General features: G+C 46.1%; 1 protein-coding gene across 1 annotated transcript in view; it reads left to right on the top strand.

Annotated features, from left to right (window-relative positions):
* The first annotated feature begins 488 nt into the window (after positions 1-488).
* The window catches only part of CAMKV (CaM kinase like vesicle associated), a 60,843-nt gene continuing 48,995 nt past the window's right edge, over positions 489-12,336 (top strand). Inside the window, exon 1 of the mRNA XM_035105966.3 lies at positions 489-773. The gene's annotated coding sequence lies outside the window, so the exon portion shown is untranslated. The remainder of the gene's footprint in view (positions 774-12,336) is intronic.

Here is a 12,336-nt window from a genome sequence, read left to right as displayed (position 1 = left end):
ATGTACCACCGATTATTCTTTTCCTGCTACTGTATATATGTCTCTGTTTTGCTATTAGGTTGATGACAGGGTTCAATCCCGATGTAATGAAAATGCAACGACTCCCAGAGCTGTATGACAAAAGTGTACGATACTAGCATATTCTATAGCTCTGGGGTGCTACAAATACCGTATATTATATGAGTTAAACTACGAGGAAAACATGAAATGCGTCACTGTAATGAACAGAGTTTCATGGAAAGACTTTTCTCTTGGGACAGATCAGATTGGTCAGGTATATGATGTGTGTCTTCCTAGCTTCCCCTCTCTAAACCAGCCTGGGAGATTATTTTGTCCCGGATCTGGAGAAGGTAACCCGGGCAGGGCCCAGGATCAATTCTTAAAAGTAGTGGGAGGGGCGTAAAGTTTCCGGGTGACGTCAGTCGCTCGTGGCCCCACCCTTCCTGGGCGGGCCCTTGTCAGTTTCATCCTTTGTAACTTTCCCACTTGGAACTCAACTGAGATGCTCAACTTGCGAGGAGCCGCGGAGCACCGAGCGCTCTCGGCTCCATCTTCAGTCGACGGGATCCTACGGCGGATTCGGACGCCACATCTCGCCTTGCAACCCTGCAGCCACCCTCGCCCCGGGAAGAGCCGGGCGGGCTATTGAGGAGGGCCGATCACCACGGGGAGGGCGAGAAGTCCCCGTTGCTAGAAACAGGGCAGCTCCCACCACCGCCACCGGAACGCTTCCCACCCCTCTGATCCCTTCCAGCGGCAGAGCAGATTTGCAGGTGGGTCTTGGCGCGGCGCGGCGCGGGGCACCCGTGGCTTGCTGCAGTGAGGCGAGGGGAGGAGGGCCCCTGCTGGAGCCTTGGCGCCGGAGACGGCTGTGCCTTAAGAAGCTCGGTCGGCAGCTTTACCTCGCGGGGTTCTGAGGCTGCGGCTGTAAGGGGGAAAGGTTGCGCGTTGGGAAGTAGCCGCCTGTCCCGCCGCGGAGCTTGGGGAGAAAGTGGCTTCCCTGCGGCGATCCAACCTGTGGGGTCGACCGGGCTGCGTGCGAACGCTCCCCTTCGTTGCCGTGGATTCCTAGGAGTGTTTCTGCGCTGCACCTTCACTTTGGGAAAGTGACTCCGAGCTGAGTAATTGCGGATCTTCATTCCCGCACCCACCCACTCGCGCTGTCTTGATTTCCCCAGCCCGTGCAATGAGCGCGCACACACATTCAAATATTAATTGGGGGCTCCGCGCGCGAAAGAGGGGTTCAGAGTGGGACGGGGGCGGTGATCGCCCTAGAGTCAGGAGGCTGGCGGAGGATTAAGAAAAGGAGCAAGGTCGGACCCACGTGGAAGTCGATCTGCAGCTGCTGCAAAAGGAACTGGCGTCTGGTCCCTTTGCTGCTCGGTGCGCGCACCCACCCTCTCCCGCGGCGATAGGGGATTATCGCTTGGGCCCGGGGCAGAAAGAGGCACGTCGCCCCCTGTGGGGCGGGAGGTGCTGTCGTCGTCTGCGCGCTTCTCTTGGGAGAGACTCGGCGAGGCTGGCTTCCCAGCCTTGCGCAGAGAGAGATGGAGGCGCGGCGCGGGGTAGGAGCAGCTCGAATTCGGGCTGGCCACGCGGCAGATGCGCGCGCGGTGGGGGGTCTGCTTCCGAGTCAGGCGTCCCCTTCTCCCACTGAGACTCTTTCGGGGTCCTTCTCGCCTTCCTTTACTCCCGTGGCACAGGTGAGAGAGAGAGAGGGAGGAGGCAAAGCTTCCTCGGCTTCACTTTCCCCAGGCAATCCATGCGCGCGCACGGGGCTGGTGGAAGCAACATACAGGTTGCAGCTATGCGCTTGCAAGTTTCGTGCCTTGAGAAAGGGTTGGTGCTGCTGGCTAGTCCGGATGGGACAATCTGCGGAAGCCCAACTGGAGCTGGTGGCATTTAGCCGACATTAGCAACTGTAATTCCACACGCACACATCAACTCTTTCTCGCTGCCGCCTGCTCCCCCCTCCCTGGGCTTCTGCTATTTTGATTTCCTTTTCCCCGCCCATCAACTCGCTCTCTCGCGCTTATTTCCATGACAACAGCGAATGTCACAACTAAAAGATTCTGTCTTAATTGCAGGTTGCAGAGTGCGGGGGGGGGGTGCGATGTTGTTTTGAGAACAGGAGTTTTTATGCTTCGATTCAGTTCCAGGCTAAAGATGCCTCTAAAAAGGGAACGATCTCCATAGAGGATCTGAAGCTCAGACGGTACTTGGGGGGTGGGGAGGCATCTTGTAAGTTTAGCGGTTCTGTTTTGGCGCCCGGGTGGAGATGCTGCCTGCCTCCCCCCTGGCCTTGTGGGTGGGAAGCTCGACCTGCGTTTTCTCGCTTGTGTGTTCCTCGGGCTACGGCGTGTCCCTCGCTATCTTGTCCTTCGTTACAGAAACTCCCGGGGTTGGAGTGCGCAGCGCCACCAGCGTTCGCTGTGGTTCGCAGAAGGGCGCCCGCGGGGCTGCGTTAGCAAACGGAACTCATCCGCAAGGAAGGAGGCGCGCTCAACTCCTTTGCCCTGGCTGTAGGTTTCTCTGTGTTTTTTAAATCATCCGATAAGCTAAGGGGTGGCTGCTGAAGCTTTTAAATACCCCCCAATATGCTCTCATCCAGGTAACATTATTAAGATCTGTACAGGACTTAGAGTTCATTTTTAATGACAGAGTAGCCTTTTTGACTAGGGCTCCAGAGCATGGATAAAACAACTCACCAAGAAAGCATATTCTATAGATATATTTTTTTGCAGTTGGGGTGGGGGCCTAAATATCACCTGGCATTGTTTTGGACCAGCTCTGTAAATCTCTGCCTTCCACAACCATAAACATTGTGACTAGCCAAAATAAAAGATCCCCATTTTTTTTATTTTTCGTTTTAAACCCTCAAACTGATGCCTGTATTGGGATATATTAAATTCATTTGCAGTCAGTTAAAGCCCATATAATCCCAGTGCAGGGTGGGAAGTATTTCAGAGGCCTCCTGCTTATATGGGCTTTTTTCGGAGCCCTGTTGCCATATCCTAAAATCACATCCGCCTTAAACATACTGGATTAGGAACACCGTGTCAAACTAGGGATACAAGAAGGGCTAATTAATACATGCCAAAGAGGGTGGATCTCAATTCATATGCCTGTTGGCTCCCTGAAAGAGGAACCTATGCCATCTGAAACAGAAGATTCCTTTCCTGCCAATTCATAGTAGATCCCTTTCCTACCTTTGCCATATTAGGGATATTGGAGTTGCAGAAGAAGAAGACTCCTTCCACCTCTCTGTGCCTCTTCAAATGCTCAGGGACTCTGAGCAAACCTTGTAAACAGAAGTAAGAGAACTCTGTTTGGGCTCACCCCTGGGCTTTGGGTCCTAGAAGCTGCAAATGACATGCACTGTTTTCATTATCAGTAGCAGTGTGAACCAATTAAAGGATTTTTAGTTTTAGTTTATCATCTGCCTCTTCAATTAGCAGATGAACTATAGCTAGTTATAATGTGATTGAGTTTTCATATTACAAAACATCATTAATAGGTACCAAATTCTTGTTCTTAAAAAGACTGCCTTTATAATATTTTTCACTTGTGACTCTTAAAGGTATTAACAGGGTGAGGTGAGTCACAGTTACATACTAGAACCAAAATATTCTCAAAAGTGGACAAGTGTGCCATTAATCTGAAGTCCCCTGATTAAAAATTACTACTCTCTGGTTACAATTGGCTCCTGGAAGCTTTAGATAATTGGTCTACTTATTAAAGCATGTGGCCCTTGCTGTCAGGTTTCACTTTCCACAGAGCTGCCAATGAGCCCCTTCTGATTCCTCCCTGTGGAGCCCTGTGGCCTATTCCCATTGTTGGTCATTCCCAGAAGTATGTTGGATTTGCTGCCTTCACAGCGATTGTGTGCCCCAAAAGACACTTCAGCTCAGAATTCCTTAAACCAAAAGGATATATAGTTGTTGTTGTTTTTAAGTAAGCACTTTAATGGATCATCTATTAAGGTCTGAGCTTAGAAAACAAAACAAAAAATGGCTGCACAGATGCACTTTTAAAATGTAATATGTGGAGTCCAATCCTACCCTGTTTCGCCGAAAATAAGACATGCCCATAAAATAAGCCAAAGCAGGATTTCTAAGCATTTGTGCAATATAAGCCATACCTCGAAAATAACAGTAGAAATTGGAGTTCTTGGTAAAGTGCAGAAATAAACAGTAAATTGCAAGAACTCAGGCCAGAAGAAAAAGTATAGTACCTACACTCTGACCTGTGAATCTTTGCTGACGAAGAATTGTCGAAACAGGGCCTTGTCCTGATTTTTACTGGAATTTATTTTTATTTGCCTACTATACTGGGATTGATTCCTATTTGAACTCTTCATCACACAAATAAAAACCTTGTGAAGATATATTTGAAATCCATTTTTCTTCTGGCCTGAGTTCTTGCAATTTACTGTTTATACCCCAAAAATAAGACATAGTGATAGGTGCAGTTCTGGAGGGTGCCAAGAAAGAGGCAAGGCTGGACACATAATAAAAATAAGACATCCCCTGAAAATAAGCCATAGTATGTCTTCTTGAAAAATAAATATAAGACAGTGTCTTATTTTCGGGGAAACACGGTATGCATGTTTACTCAAAAGTTAGCCCCACAGTCTTTTGTGTGGTTCACCCTCTCATAAGTGTGCATAGGAGTGCAGCTTTAAGAATTAGTTGTGCAACAGTAGCACCTTCCTGTGACAATGAATGTGGATCTTACTGAAAAATCTGCCATATGGGTGCAGACTCATAACATACATAACCGGTACATCCTCCCCACAGAATGTCCTTTGAGCAGTGGCGTAGCTAGCCGCCTGGCCGCCCGGGGCGGCAAACGCGAAGGCACCCCGTCGCACGCATACATCACACGTCACAACACATGCATCATGACACACAGCGCATGCACGCACAGGAGGCATGCAATGCGGCGCTACGGCAAACCCCGCGAGCAAGCCGCGGAGTGAGGCAGTCTCGCTTGCGTCGGGGCTTCTCATCCATGGCAGCCCCCCCTATTACTACGCCATTGCCTTTGAGGTATACTTTATAAATACTGGAAAGTTTCTGGAAGCCAAACCTTTCTTTGGCTCTCTGCTTCAGGACATCTGTTCCTTCTCCCTTACATTCTGAAAAGGAAAGAGGGCTCACCTAGTCGTACTCAAGTTAATTGAAAGTTGGGTGGAAAATAACACGAGTGCGTCTGAGCTCAAGATAAGAGAATCCTATGTTGGATGGAAATCGGCTTTTAAAAAAGTACAATGGCACCTTGTAAACAGAGAGAGATGATGATGATGATGATAATAATAATAATAATAATAATAATAATAATAATAAATTTTATTTATACCCCGCCCTCCCCAGTCAAAACCGGGCTCAGGGCGGCTAACACCAATAAGAGATAAAAGAAAAGAAAACAATTAATTAAAATACAGATTAAAATACAATATTAAAATTTAAAATGCAGCCTCATTTTAAGTAGTCCATAAATCCAAACCATGAGGGAGGAAAACACAGGGGTCAGACTGAATCCAACCCAAAGGCCAGGCAGAACAGCTCTGTCTTGCAGGCCCTGCGGAAAGATGACAAATCCCGCAGGGCCCTGGTCTCCTGTGAAAGAGCGTTCCACCAAGTCGGGGCTAGTACTGAAAAGGCCCTGGCCCTAGTCGAGACCCATCTAACCAACTTATGGCTCGGAATCTCCAGAATGTTGTTATTTGTGGACCTTAAGGTCCTCCGCGGGGCATACTAGGAGAGGTGGTCCCGTAGGTATGAGGGTCCTAAGATGGGGAACCCTTGAGCCAGCAAGTGCCGTTGCAGCAGATACACACACAATTCCTGGAATGGTCTGCACGTTGCCCTTTCAGCTATCATCTATGACTTGGCAGAGCTAGAATTCCCCAAACCCACCTCCCAGCCTATCAACTCAAATCCAAAGAGGCATGTGGAAAAACATGTCATCTTTCAAAATTCACGTGCATTTTATAAAGATTTGTGGACAGGAATGGGCAAGTCACCTGATGGCGTGCCTTTTTTGCAAAATCTTCCTGGATCCTTCAAGTTGTGTTCTCACATGCATTTCTTCATTAAGGGATTAAGCATTGCTACGAGCTACAATGACTGGGTACTACTATCCAGTATCGGAGGTAGAATGCTTTTGAATTCCAGTTGCTGAAGAGCACAAGTGGGAAGAGTGGTGTTGCACTCATGTCCTGGTTTGCAGGCTTTTTTGTAGACAATTGGTTGACCACACTGGAAAGCAGGTTGCTGAACAAGATAGGCCTTGGGGTCTGATCACACAGGGATATTTTTGTGTTCTTATGATTCCATAGGATTGATCCCAAACATGTTTGGCTGCACTTTTTTTTATTCACGAGCTTTCTGATATATCTCCTTCCTCCATCATCCTGCCTTGTGAATGACAGTTGAGTTGTATTCATACAGATGGATTGTGCAGTTGGCACATAAAATGGCTTCAATCACATGTGCAGATCCAGTGATCTCCTACTGCAACGGAGGGTGAGGGGAGGACCTGTTCTGCCCCTCATTTATTTTAAAGACTAAACCTGTAGCTCAGCTCCACAAACCTTGGTATATTTTGCTTTCATGGCCCTGGGGTGCCTTCTTTCCCCCAAGGCGCTTAAGATAAATACTGCATACAGGGCTCTTGACGCATTTCACAGACAGAGTTCACTGTTGAGATGAAAAGCCTTCAGCTCAGGAATAGATTCAGGATGGAGACGGTCTTTCTTTCCACAGTTGAAAGAGGTTTGAAATAAAGGTGGCTGCTTTCGGTGGGTACATTTCATCCCACTTCTGCAGCCACTAAAGAGATTTTGCAAGTTCCCTTATTGTTTCAAAAACCGACCAGAATTAAGAGTGGGGGCAGCGCTCGCAATGGGAAGTGATGGCTCTCTAAAACCCATGCAAAACACTCCTTTAAAACGATTCCTTTTCTCCAACCTCAGTTGGTAGAAGTGGCTGTTGGCATCCCTTTGGGGTAGAGGAATGCACAGGAAGGGAGAGACATTTGCTCCATGTAGCTACCAGCAAATTGACTTATGTGGGGAAACAATCCTTGCCTTTACTTGGTTCTTTTCCTAAGTGTCTGGGAACACAATAACATAGGAAGCATCACAGCAAGTCAAACCAATGGTCTCTTGAGATCCGTATTGTCTATACTGGCAAGAGGCTCTCGTATTGTTAAGGCCCATGTATAAACAGCACAGTTTCCAGAAGATGTGTGAAAGAAGGCAGGGGTGGTTCCTGGCAAAACTCTACAGGTAGAGAGTTCCAACTGATCCCCAAGGGCTTGAGAAACACCAGAAGTGCTCCATCAGAGGATCTCAATGGCAGAGGTGGAGCATAAGGAATCAGACGGCCCTTAAGGTATGTTGGGTCCAAGCTGTTTAGGGCTTTGTAAATTAACACAAGGACCTTAAACCTGGCATGATAGCAAATCAGCAAGCGGTGCATATCTCTTAGCAGAATAGCATGCTGCCAGTAATCTGCTCTTGTGAGCAGTCTAGCTGCTGCTGCATCCTGCACTCGCTGCAGCTTCCAGACCCCATACAAGGGCAGCCCCATATAAAGCGCATTACAGTCTTGAGGTCATCAATGTATGGACCACTGCAGTCGGATTATTGCCCACCTCATAATTTCCCATTTACTGGAGAATCAAATCCTTCAAGGAGAAGCAGAGGAAAGCCATCTTGGTGCCCATCTGTGAACAGTTAATGCTGTGGGTCTGTTTAGATACTGCCGAGTCTGTGTGTTATCTCGACACCTGGTGTGAAAACCACCAGCTCAGCCTGGCCTTGCTGGCATGCTTGAGTTCCTGAGTTCCTGACAGAGATCGGTCTTTGCCTAGGCAGGGGGAGAGCAGGACAGAAGGGTTTGAAAAGGCGTGACTTGCGGAAGATACAGGTACACATGCATGTCAGTATTCTGTATATCTGTCGTCTTGCCTGTTCTGTTATTAAAATGTTGGGAAAGGGTTGATTATTTAATTATATATGCTTCGACTTTGATCCATCCTGGTTTATTAATATGCAAGGAAACATATAGTAAAGGGCTAAACTAAGGAGAACAGCCCATTTTTAATTGTCTAGGCAATTGCTCTTTATTTATACAGTCAGCCCACTTGAGAGGATCCCTATGAAGCCCTGAGAATTTAGAAGTTAGTAATGCTGTTGGCTTCCCTCCTCCTAGGGCAGTGGTTCTCAAGCTTTTTTTCTCTGGGCCACATTTTCAGAATTAAAATTTGCTTGCGCCTCTCACTTAATTTTTTTATTGATAAAGAAATACATTGGAAAGCAAAAAAAGTAACAACTCCTCGCAGTGCTTGATTTATAACATAGAACACAACTACTTTATAATGCGATCATGGGACATGCAGAAAGTATAAAAACAATGCAGCTACATTAGATCATGAATCATTCCCAGTGAGAGGTGTGAGCTTGCTAGGGCCTGGTAATCTCATTTATATTAAGTCTGATTTGAGACAAACAAACTTTTGTCTCCTCATCAATACAAAGAAGCTCTTTTCTCTTTTCTGATCTTTCATATTTGTCAGAATTGAAAATCCCTGTTCACAACAATGTGTCTGTAGAAGAATAGCCAATGTGCTTGAAATGAGGTGTGGACATATTTAAAATTATTTTGATACTATACTATAGACATGTTGAAATGTTTCTTTGATTATCCTTGAATCTTACTGCCACACTTGCCATCTTCTCCTGCCACACCAATGTGGTGTGCCACACCCTTTGTGAACCATTGTTCTAGGGCAGGCCTCCCCAAACTGCGGCCCTCCAGGTGTTTTGGCCTACAACTCCCGTGATCCCTAGCTAAGAGGACCAGTGGTCAGGGATGATGGGAATTGTAGTCCAAAACATCTGGAGGGCCGAAGTTTGGGGGTGCCTGTTTTAGGGGAAAGCCATCACTCAGGGAGCGGGTCTGGGCCTCTGACACTTCACAATGAAATCTTTAGCTCCTATCTCTGAAACTGTGGTTTAACATCAGAACTGAACCTTAGATAAACAAAGTTCCCACTTAGGATCAGCTCTACTAGGACGTCAGGTGGCAAATTTTTGGGGTATTGGTACAGAAAAGCAAAATGTCATTCAATAACTTAGTTTGATATATTTCCCAAAATGGGATCACCACTTGGATTTTCTGCCAGGCAGCAAAATGTCTCTAGTTATGATGACCAACATCAAGCTTGCTCAGTAGTATATTACATATTTGATGCCCGCAGAGCCTCTGTCTTCATAAACTCTATAGATGTGGATTGTGCCTTTTCTTCTCACCCAATCCTGGCGACAAACAATGTAAGACTTAATCCACAGGATGACTCCTGCATGGAATGTCATGGGTACATAAAAGTGTCCATGTTTTGTTTGGGGAAAGTCCAGTGGGGGTAGCAATATTACTTTTTGTTACAGCAAAAACAAATGCCTTATTAGATAAGGTGTCACAAGACACTTTGAGGAGATGTTTATTTTCGCTGAAAGGATAATTCACAAATCACAAGCGTAATTCACAAGTGGACCTTTATGTCCATGGTTTTCAGGATGCAGGCTGGAGTGTTTATGGTAGTTCAAGATCAAAAAGGTCTATTTGATTGCTCACCTCCCTGTAAAAAAAACATTTCCTGTGATATAGGATTCACACTTGTTCAAGGCAGGTGCTCTGGGTCTGGGAATTCTGGCTGTGGTGACTCATTACAACTTGTTAAAAGAGGTCCAAAGGGAAGCCGAATTTGCAAATCTAAGGGCATGCTGCTATTTGAAATGAAACAGTCAAACTTAATGTGGCTTCTCTCTTGGGTACAGATAATTTATAAACATGGCTGAAGATCAAATGTGCCAGCCAGCATCTGATCTGATCTTAAGGAAAATATCCCCCTAAGAACTCCTTCATGAAGCACTCAGCCATTTAAACTCAATCAAAGTCAATATATTGGCATAATGAGTGGTACAAATGTTGGCAAAGTGTGACAGAATGCTACATTCGTCCCCCCAAAAAAAACATCCTGTGTTGGGGGAACACGAAGTAGAAAGGAACAACCTATACACAACAGATCTAAAGCCTTTTGCTGTGACCAGAATCTTTTGTGTGTGATTTAGGGAAGGTGGGCTCATTTATTCCACTTTGTAGCTTGTTTCACTGATATACTCAACTGATTCTTGGAAAACTGATTTCATTTTAGGACTGTTGTGTTCAATATATAAATGTCAATTGCTTTGTTCAAGCTCATTTGTTCTCCTGAGGTACGTGATTCAGTTACGACTCACATTACAAAGTATACTAGGTTGTCTGTCTGCTACGTACCAATGTTTTGTTTTTGTGCACTGCTCTGTTAAAAAAAAAGTTTTCATGTTCTTCCCTGAAGATAGACTGATTTATTTTCAAGTTAATTGAGAGCCAATGTGATAACTCAATTAAAGAGTGTTATAGGTTTAAATCCCTGCTCAACCATGAAGTTCAATGGGCAACCTGGGGCTAGTCACTATGGTTACTCTACATACTTATATGTCAGGGCTTTTTTCAAATAAACCTGAAAACCAGTTTGATTGGGCTGGGGGTGTTTCAGAGTCTCTGTGCAACCTTAGCTCCTCGGAGAAGGAGTGGAAGATGGATGTTCATTCTGAATAATTACTAGCGCTTTCTCAAACTGGGGTGGCGGGACATTTCCCCAGGGCTCAGGTTCAAGTGGAAGAGCGGGCAAAGGCCAGGCCTAAATGGTACCATCACTCCATGACATTTGGAGTTTTCACGCCATGCCTTTACTTGTCTGTAATGTGCATATCATGTGCGGGTGGTGTGTTGAGTCTCCCGCTTTCCAGCTCAGCATGGCATGATGTTATGATTGTGTGGGAAGTGAAACGTCACATGGGAAATGGCATGGAAGAGATTTTTATTCGTCTGCTAGAGCAGTTTGTGCAGTGGCCAGAAGGCCAAGCTGATGAAAACAGTCTAGCCTTCTTGCTACCTATCATGGTTTGTAAAAGTGCTTGCACAAAGGGAGGGAGTCCATGGTCTGCCTGCCTGTGCAAGGTAGCTATATTAATTAAGGGAAGAGCCTATGGAAACAAAAGGCAACCTTTCGATGCTACCTGTCTCTCTTGGTATATGATGCTTCCACAACACACACCACAGTAGACTACTATGTAGCAGAGATGGAGAGCTCGTGGCCTCCAGATGTTGTACTCCAACACCTGCATCCCTAACACCAGGGCATGCTGGATGGGCCTGATTGAAATTGGGCGTCCATCATTACCTGAACAGTCATGGGTTCCCCATTCCTGAAGCAGAGCAAACGCCACACTTGTCAGCATTACACTCCAATTTCTAAACTGGCACCTAGCAATGGGGTAAGTGTAACATGTAGACCTAGCTGAAGACCAGGTAGTATCTGAAGGATTGAGGGAACACAGTCAGGGTGTACTGTTCTTGCTTCCTCTCTGGCACAGCTGTTATGATAACTTGCTAAGCAGCTGCTGCCAATTCCATCCTTTTCCCCAATCCTTGTATGTGGCAGTCATGCAGAAGGCAGTGGAAGGAAAGGCAAAGCCCAGAAAGAATTCTCTCAGCAACCATGAGAGCTAGGTAGGGGTAGGTGTGCCTCTTGCAGTTATTAATATTGCACATTTGGAAGCATTAGGATGGATAAAAACCTGATTTTTTTGGAATAAAAATTGTCCAGACCAAAAGCTTTAATAACAGAACTTTCGTCAAAACAAACTTACAACAATAGTGATACGTTCAAATAGTTGCATAAAATCCAAGCAAATTCTTAGAAATGTAAAATTACTCCAAACAGTACTGAAATCAAAGTTATTTTTCTCCATGCAGCCTGCATTCCAGCCTGAGGCTGTTCTCTCCAGGGGGGAATCATCAGCACAAGGTGGCTTGAGAGCAAAGACAACTCCCACAAAATGGAGATTTGCAACTAAATACCCCTCCCATGTAATCTAAGTTAAACACCACATGAGAGAGTAGCAGAGATACATTCTCAGTTACCGTGTTTCCCCTTTTTTAAGACACCGTCTTATAACTTTTTTCCCTCAAAAAAACACACGGTGTCTTATTTTCAGGGGATGTCTTATTTTTTTAATTATGTTTTTATGGTACCTTAAGGCCTCCTTGGCCGGGCCGGCCGAGGGCTCGGGGTGCTGCTGGGTGCTCTGCATGGTTCCAGGCACCGAGGCGACAGGTCGCTGGCTCTTTGCTCTGCCCAGCACTGCCGGGCGCTCAGCGCTGCGGAGCGCTCCGCTCTGCAGCCGCCGATTCCGGCGGCGGGGCGGCAGACCTCCTCGGC

The sequence above is a fragment of the Zootoca vivipara genome, chromosome 2, assembly GCF_965207765.1.
Source record: "Zootoca vivipara chromosome 2, rZooViv2.hap1.1, whole genome shotgun sequence".
Classification (NCBI taxonomy): domain Eukaryota; kingdom Metazoa; phylum Chordata; class Lepidosauria; order Squamata; family Lacertidae; genus Zootoca; species Zootoca vivipara.
The sequence above is the reverse complement of the archived record's forward strand: the minus strand, read 5'-3'. Positions and strand labels throughout refer to the sequence as shown.